The sequence below is a fragment of the Physella acuta genome, unplaced genomic scaffold (assembly GCF_028476545.2).
Source record: "Physella acuta isolate Inbredline_101_S28 unplaced genomic scaffold, ASM2847654v3 ptg000570l, whole genome shotgun sequence".
NCBI lineage: Eukaryota > Metazoa > Mollusca > Gastropoda > Physidae > Physella > Physella acuta.
The window spans coordinates 232,501-240,628 of NW_026732089.1; the positions used below are offsets into that span (position 1 = coordinate 232,501).

At 33.5% G+C, this 8,128-nt stretch overlaps 1 long non-coding RNA gene across 1 annotated transcript in view; it reads left to right on the forward strand.

The window, feature by feature from the left end:
• LOC131946746 (uncharacterized) overlaps window positions 1-7,623 on the forward strand; it is a 12,414-nt gene extending 4,791 nt beyond the window's left edge. Inside the window, exons 3-7 of the long non-coding RNA XR_009387773.1 lie at window positions 854-912; window positions 1,257-1,414; window positions 3,144-3,202; window positions 7,187-7,335; window positions 7,504-7,623. This is a non-coding gene — a long non-coding RNA (uncharacterized LOC131946746). The remainder of the gene's footprint in view (window positions 1-853; window positions 913-1,256; window positions 1,415-3,143; window positions 3,203-7,186; window positions 7,336-7,503) is intronic.
• The last annotated feature ends 505 nt before the right edge of the window (window positions 7,624-8,128 follow it).

An 8,128-nucleotide genomic window follows, 5' to 3' on the forward strand; every position in this document is an offset into this window, starting at 1 on the left:
AGTGGGGTTTTCATGTCTGAGGGTAAATGGATAGAGAGGGAGAGGGGGGAGGGGGTAGATGTGTCTGACGGGGCGTGGAGAGGGTGTCTGCGTGTTTTTAAGGCAAGCCAAGCGTCAAATTTTGTGCTGTGTTATCTGACTGCTGAGGTGTTTCCATTTGTAGTGTGTGTGGGTGGGGGGGGGGGAGGGTTTGACGAACTGATTGCTGTGTGAGCGATGTAGTGGGAGGGTGAAAGGTTGATATGTTCAAGTCGATGTTTATGTTTAGTTGAATGTTTAGTACCGACAGGTTAGGGGTGGGTAGGCGTGTAGCTATCACGGGTTTTGGGGATACAGTGGAGTTTTATAGGTAAAAAATTGGTGTTCACATACAAGAGTTAGTAAAGTTAACGAAACAACCATCAGTTCAAAAATGCAAGAAAATTAATTTTAACTTTAAAAAAATGATAATGGGTGGCTGTGGGCCCCCTAAACGGCGTGGCCCCCCCCCCCCCCCCGCATTCCTGGGTCTGGCGGCACTGTAGTTCCGCCCCTGAGAACTATACATTTTATGTAATACTTACATATGAAATTTCATAAAACGGTAATCAAGTTTTCGATTTATTTGTACTGTTCATATTGTGCTGAGTTCTAAAATCAAAGCTTTTGTTAAATTCAGCATGATTATTATATTGTGGACAAGAGTATGTGCATCAATACTTTTAATGTGTTTTTTTTTAAATCAATTTATCGATTTATTTGTACTGTTCATATTGTGTTGAGTTCAACAATCAAAGCTTTTGTTAAATTCAGCATGATTATTATATTGTGGACAAGAGTATGTGCTTCAATATTTTAAATGTGTTTTTAAAAGTACCATGTGATGCTTACAAGAAACAAACACCAGTAGATTATACGACATCAGATCACAAGGTAATCTTCAAAATAAAATAAATTAGAAATTATAACAAACATATGTAGTGTACCTACTACATTACTTTACAAAAAAAAAAATTGAAAGCGATGAAATTAAATATTCGATTAGTTGACAAAACATGTTTACCTTAAATTTGTTTTCATATTTAAAGGAATATTTTATAGATCTCAGTTTTCTAAAGTTAATACAAACTAAACCACAGTAATATTATATGTCTTTATAAGACATAATAGTTTACAGAGTAAATCTTTTAGAACTTAAAAACAATTATTAATTATGTTATGTATAAAATGAGTTATAACATTGTTTGAAAATAATCTTTTAATTTTTAAAATTACAGGCTTGCTTTAATATTTGTAAAGAAAATTTATTATGTAATGGTTACACCTATGAGGTTGGTGTTCCAAAAAATTGTAGTGTTTGTACTGTCTGGAAACGTAACTAACACTAACATAGAATTAAGTGGAGCTGGCTTTGTGACTTGTCGAAACGAAACAGGTTAGCTATTCCATGTAAATGTCTAAAAAATTTACTTTTTATGTATAAAATAAAATCTTATTGGTTTTTGAGTCAGAAAAATAAATGATCAATATAACTACCAAATATTATACTGAAAATGAACTTTATTCATGTGTATTTGTGGTGACAGGACAAATGATCTCAGGACAAATGATCTCAGACAAAATATCTCAGACAAAATATCTCACGGACAAATGATCTCAAGACAAATGATCTCAGGACAAATGATCTCAAGGACAAATGATCTCACGGACAAAAGATACCAGGACAAAATATATCAAGACAAATGATACCACGGACAATTGATCTCAGACAAAATATCTCAGACAAAATATCTCGCACCTAAATTTTAATAGTGTATTGGATGATTTTAATTGATCTGAAATTTTTGTATTGACTGTCTTATGGTTTTGTTTACTATGTTTAATATTGTTTGTAGGCCTATATAATAATTGTAAGAAATGTTTGCCGCATAAAATAGGTATATTGCACTAAACATTTTAAGGTAAGTATTAGTAATATAGTATACCAAGATTAAAGAAATAATTTCGAAAGACAGAGTAGTTGGGCTTGCCAAACATGAGACAATCCTACCACGTCAGGTGGACGAAACTAGATCAAAGAGGATGGAATAACAATAAAGACACACCTTCGTATCAAGGTAGCCGCCCGCTTTGATGGCAGAGACATGCCTTAGGGGAAAGGCATCCGCCCTCCATGGACAATACGACTAGCATATAAAGTCTATTATTATGCGTCGGTCACACCTTAGTGATCAGGAGACTAATGCTTATTTAAACAACAGCAGTCATCGCGGAGCTAAGTATGTCGTAGTGTGCATCAAACAACGCAGTATTCATGGTGATTGCTTTGCTATGGTCTCTTTCGTTACCTCGCAGAAAGGTATTAGGACATAAGGTTTCTGGTGAATTTATGTTGTCATAAGCAGGCAAAGAGATATGGAAATGTAAAATTAGGACATGTCGAGCAAGAGTTCACACAATAGATGACCACATAGTCATGGAGTCGTGTGATCATAACGATGTACCTACCAGAAAAGAAACGTACACGTTATGTTTGTGTTGATGATGTAATAAAAACAATAGTTTAACGTTACGAACCTTCAGACCCATTCACATTTTGAAAAATATTTCGCGTGTTATGAAAATTAATGTTGTATAGCTACCGTTACTTTATTTATTTTATACATTATCATTTATTATACCTTTCAGGCTAAAAGAGTAAGTTTGTTTTAATTTTTACTTTTTCAAATCAAATGCTACTACAATTGTTTAATACACCTTTTGGTGGTTTGTTAGGTTTCACTAATTCTTTTTATTCAATATTATTATACGTAAAAAAGTAAACAAAACCATATTAACAGTCAATAAAAAAGTTCAACTAAAATCATTGTAAATACTATTAAAATTTCGCTGTGAGATATTTTGTCTGAGATATTTTGTCTGAGATCATTTGTCCATGATATCATTTGTCCTGATATATTTTGTCCTGGTATCTTTTGTCCGTGAGATCAATTGTCCTTGAGATCATTTGTCCTGAGATCATTTATCCTGAGATCATTTGTCCGTGAGATATTTTGTCTGAGATATTTTGTCTGAGATCATTTGTCTTGAGATCATTTGTCATGGAACCGTATTTGTACATGTATAAAGGCAAAAATTAACATGCTTATTTAATATTTTTTAAGCGCCATGTTCTGCTTATGATGATTATACCAGCATATCAACAGCTGACCAAACACACAAGGTAAAATGCACATTTAACTTATGAAGTAATTCATTTAATCTTTGTCGCAATATTTCTTTGTTTATTGTTATACTAGTCATTGGTACCCGTTATACTAGTCATTGGTACCCATTACACGTGCAACTCTGGTGACTTTAGCTCTCTTCTCTTTACAAAAAGCTACCCGGTTTTTCTTTTAGATATGTATCTCCGGGGAGCAGCATTTAAAGCTGTTCGGACAAGGGTGTGGGGGTTTGTGTGCGTGGGGGATGGGTAGCGGATACTGGTTTTTCTATATTTTTGTATGAATTACTTCGGAGGTGAAAGGGGAAGAAACCATAGAGATGCCTGAAGAAAATGCTTATACCTACGGAAAGTGAGTATAGAAATGAGTTATAATTCAGCTTTTAAAAAAGTCTGTATCGTAAACTTTTGAAAAGAAACATTTTATTGATCAAGAACATTGGAATGAAACATTGTTAAGACTATGAAAAAAGGAGTTTTGTTTTCTTTACTGTCTATGCTTATACTTGTTTAAAATAACATATACTATCAATACGTATTAGAAAAATTAAAACCAAATTATATACAGTATTAGTCAACACAATATCATATTAAATACACTTGCTGATTAAGAGACTAAAAAGATTTCGTTAAAAAACCGGCTGTTCAATGGAAGCTATGTTGTTTTTGTCTTTTAAAAACACCTGTTTCAGCAGGGCATGGTTCTGACCACATTTTTCCTCCATATGCAGGAAAGACAGAAACAGTAGTTGAAATAGTAGTAAATAATTTATTTTCTATTGTTAGTGTATTATTACATACCAGCTAGTTATCAAAACGTTTTAATGACATTTTTGTAGTACTTTACATGTTTTATTTACGCTAGAGTTGCATGACTAAAAACCATTGCGCACCTATTGAATGTGATGACGCGCTATTGAACGAGATGACGCGTGTAATATAGTGCAAAGTAGTTGGATAGTACTGACTACTAATTTGGTCAAAATTTTAATAAATGCAAAAAACATTAACTAGGCAACTAATTAAGTCAAATTGAATGTCATGTTGCATTGACTTCATGTCTTGACATACGTACCAACTACGAACCGCATCTGTCAGTTAGAAATGCCTGCAATTTAGCTCGGGCGTTTCGATCTAGACCGACAGACTGACGAGAGAGGAAGTGAGTTAAATAGAAGCTTGTAATAAAAAGTAGGCTAGTTCCATAATAAACTGCATAACACTATGTATTATTCAGCGATCTCAATTCGCAATAGGGCATACTCTGTAGAAATATATTTAGATAACATTATTTAATTATAAATTATGCAATAATTGTATACAAAACAATAAATGCTTTGCTAATCTACAAGCAAAGCATTAAAGTATGCATTAGGGAATAATAATATGTTACCTTCAACTACGTCAGTCAAATCTTCATCACCAACATCCGATAGGACCCCGATTTCTGTTCACTTTCGCTATTTCATCATTGGACAACTCACCACCTTCAGAGTTAAAAAGAGTAGCTCAGATTAAAATATTAGAGGAATTTTATGTTAAAACTCTTGGATCCATGGGTACGAATATGTGAAAGCCTAACATAAAAACAGAAGGTTATTCACAACTGTAATTTATTAGCTCCAACCCTAGCTCTGAACTCTAAATGATAAATATATCTATATATATATATATATATATAAAGCAAAGTGGTCAGGTGCCTGATACGGCACTTCCCGGCGCCGCAGGAGCGTCAAATTTGGCACGATGGTGCCTTGGGGCGATAGAACACGAGGGCTGGTGACGGTTTGCCGAAAAGTCTACGCAGAGGGGGTCAAAACTGACCTAGACTGGCCGGCGCCTTATATGGGCTATATTACGAAAAAAAAAATTCCCCCGACGACCCCCCTTGAAATTTTGTGAGGTTGTAGGAGAACGCCTTGGGGTGTCACAAAAAACTCGCCATTCCGGGAGAAATCTGGAAATGGGTCAAAACTGACCAGTCGTATTTCCCTATATAATCTTTTTATTTTATGGGAAAAACAGAGGGTAATTTGAAAACGGATTTTTGGGCACTTACCCTCTTTACATCTGGCTAAATTTTTGGATACTTATAGGTAAATGGCCTAGCCGTAGGGCAAACCTGTCGGTTTCACTCAAAGTCCTCGATGAGGGCTAAAAGGTGACCACGAGTGAAATTCTCTTTATATAAGCTCTATTACGAAAAAACATTTCCTCCGACGACCCCCCTTGACATTTTGTGAGGTGGTAGGAGAACACCTTGGAGTGGCATAACAAACTCGCCATGTCCGGGAAAAATCGGGAAATGGGTCAAAACTGACCAGTCGTACTTCCCTATATAATCTTCGTATTTTATGGGAAAAACAGAGGGTAATTTGAAAACGGATTTTAGGGGACTTACCCTCTTTACATCTGGCTATTTTTTGGCATGCTTATAGGTAAATGGGTAATCCGTAGGGCAAACCTATCGCGGGCGATTTTACGTACCTAAAACGATAGATTACCTGTTAAATTGACATTTTGCAGATTAAAAAATGCATAGCCCATTTGATTTGAAATTTTTTTTTTTAAATTGTACAATGGAATGGCGCATTCTGTTATGTTTATATGTAACGTATTTTACGCACATTGTTTTACGACATGTATGCGTTTGTTTGCGATATTAGTAAAATAAGTGTATACAATGTCTGGGAATAAAATTATGTTTCGATTTAAATTTTCGAAAGTCTGATTGAAAGTTCGTTACAACCCGACCTAAACCATTATGTTTCTTTTGATTAACAGTATTCCGGTGTTTTTTGAATGTCTTAATAATAGTATTTGTAGAGTCATGCAAATTAATTGATTTGATACTCATACGGAGTCTAAAAAACTTGATTTCGCTGATGATAAAACCTTGCTAGCTATAAAATAAACCATAGACAGCTTTTAAGGTGACTATAAAACGAATTGCGATTTTTAAAAAAATTAAAGAGAAATATTTAAACTTAACCACAAAACTGAAATAATATCTTACCCTATTGTCAAAGCAGTCTTTTCACGATATTTTACGGTTCCGAACTTAGAGAACAACGAGAAAACAAAGTCAGACTTCCGTTAACATAAACCTATAAAATTTCAAAAATATAATGGTATGAAAAAACAAAAGACAAGTGGACTGACAAGAGTAGACATGCCAGTTCAAGAAATACTTTATACTTTATTTCCAATGGAGTATAAATTCTTCATTGCTAGAGATGCATCAGAGCGGAACCCCGATGTTAATGATTCAGAGAACAATCCAAGAAAAAATGCACAGAGCTGGCTAAAATACTGAAGTTTGACATGGGATTCAGCGAACAACTCTATCACACGATAAAAAACCCATTAAACTCTACATATTATTATTTTATTATCACCATCACTATTCTGATTATTTACTAAATTTTAATTTAAGAGTATTTAGGCGTATGGTCATATTGCTGGCCACGCTATCCCTGCATATGCCGTTGTCTTTGAAGCAGAACTCTACTTTATCTGCCCCATATGTCTTGGGCACGAACGGGAAATAAAGATGATGATTCACAGAATAATCTACCGCAGTTTATATGTGGGTTTAATTATAACCTTAGATTTATAAAGAAACACTTGAACAAAAAGAGTCAATAAAATCAAGTTTTGTATTTGTTATCACATTTTGTAACAAGTGAGTATTATAAAAATTGTTAAAACAGCTTCAGCAATTAGAGCTGGCTGCAAACATAACCATAGCTCATGTATTGTGTTAAGGTAAAAGAAGCAAAACCGAGCATCTTGCAGTTACAATGCCATTCAGTGTAGAATTTCCTCAAAACAGCATTGGAGATAATGTTTATTCATGTTTTGTTTATATAACATATTTATTACAAAATACAGCTAATATTGAAAATAATAATAATGTGAAATAGAGTTATATAGTGTTGAAGGGAGATTTTATTTTACATCCAAGATTTTCATCTGCAGGCTTGTTTTATGTCTTGCGCTGCGTATCATACATGCTTGAGATACACTTATGTCAGCCAAACATACTGTAACCACCTTGTCGCAGCTGGGAACAAGTATGACATAAACACGAATATATGGGCTAACGCATACATGGTTTGCTGATTGGTGTAAGTCATTGAGTAAAGATTGATTTTTAAATTTTGCTCTTGTTATTTAAGTAGATGAAATGATTTGTACTCATAGCGTATTGAGAAATACAAAACAAGGACGAACTCTGTATACTTCTTTATTTTACTATTACAGAATTCTTTACCTAAAATGCATTTTTTTCCCAGATAGGCCCCTATGTCCAGAGTTTCAAAAGATTTTGGATCCAAAAAGTTATTCAAGTTTTAAAGTTCCTAAACATGTATTGATCAACAGCGTTTGCCAAATGTAAACTGTTGGTTTTGTATTACAAAATAAAACATTTTTTTTTTAAAATTACCTTTAAATTAAACTAAATCTTAGTTTTCACTTAGTGTTTCTTTCTTATTTTTAATACCGTGTTTCTTCTAATCGTCTACATTTATGTTATTACATTTTTTAAAGTTTATAACCCTGTTATAATGTTATTCATTGCGAGTAATATAATTTTTGTTTAGTATTTATGTAACCTTCTTTATGCATCCCAACAAGTTTAATATGACCTAATAAAGGCCCACACTGCAAGCGGCAGACAGACAGAACATTAGTCTACGAATTTAATCCGGATATGGAGCAGACACGATTTACTTTGTTATACCATATCATATTTTCTAAAAAATATTTAATGAGCTAACTTTATATTATAACTCGTAATTTGATAAATAAATATGAATTGATGTATATATATATATATATATATATACTTTAAAAAGTTGTTGTAAACAACCAAAGGTACAAAAGTGTCTACTACAATGAACAAAATAACAGTTACAA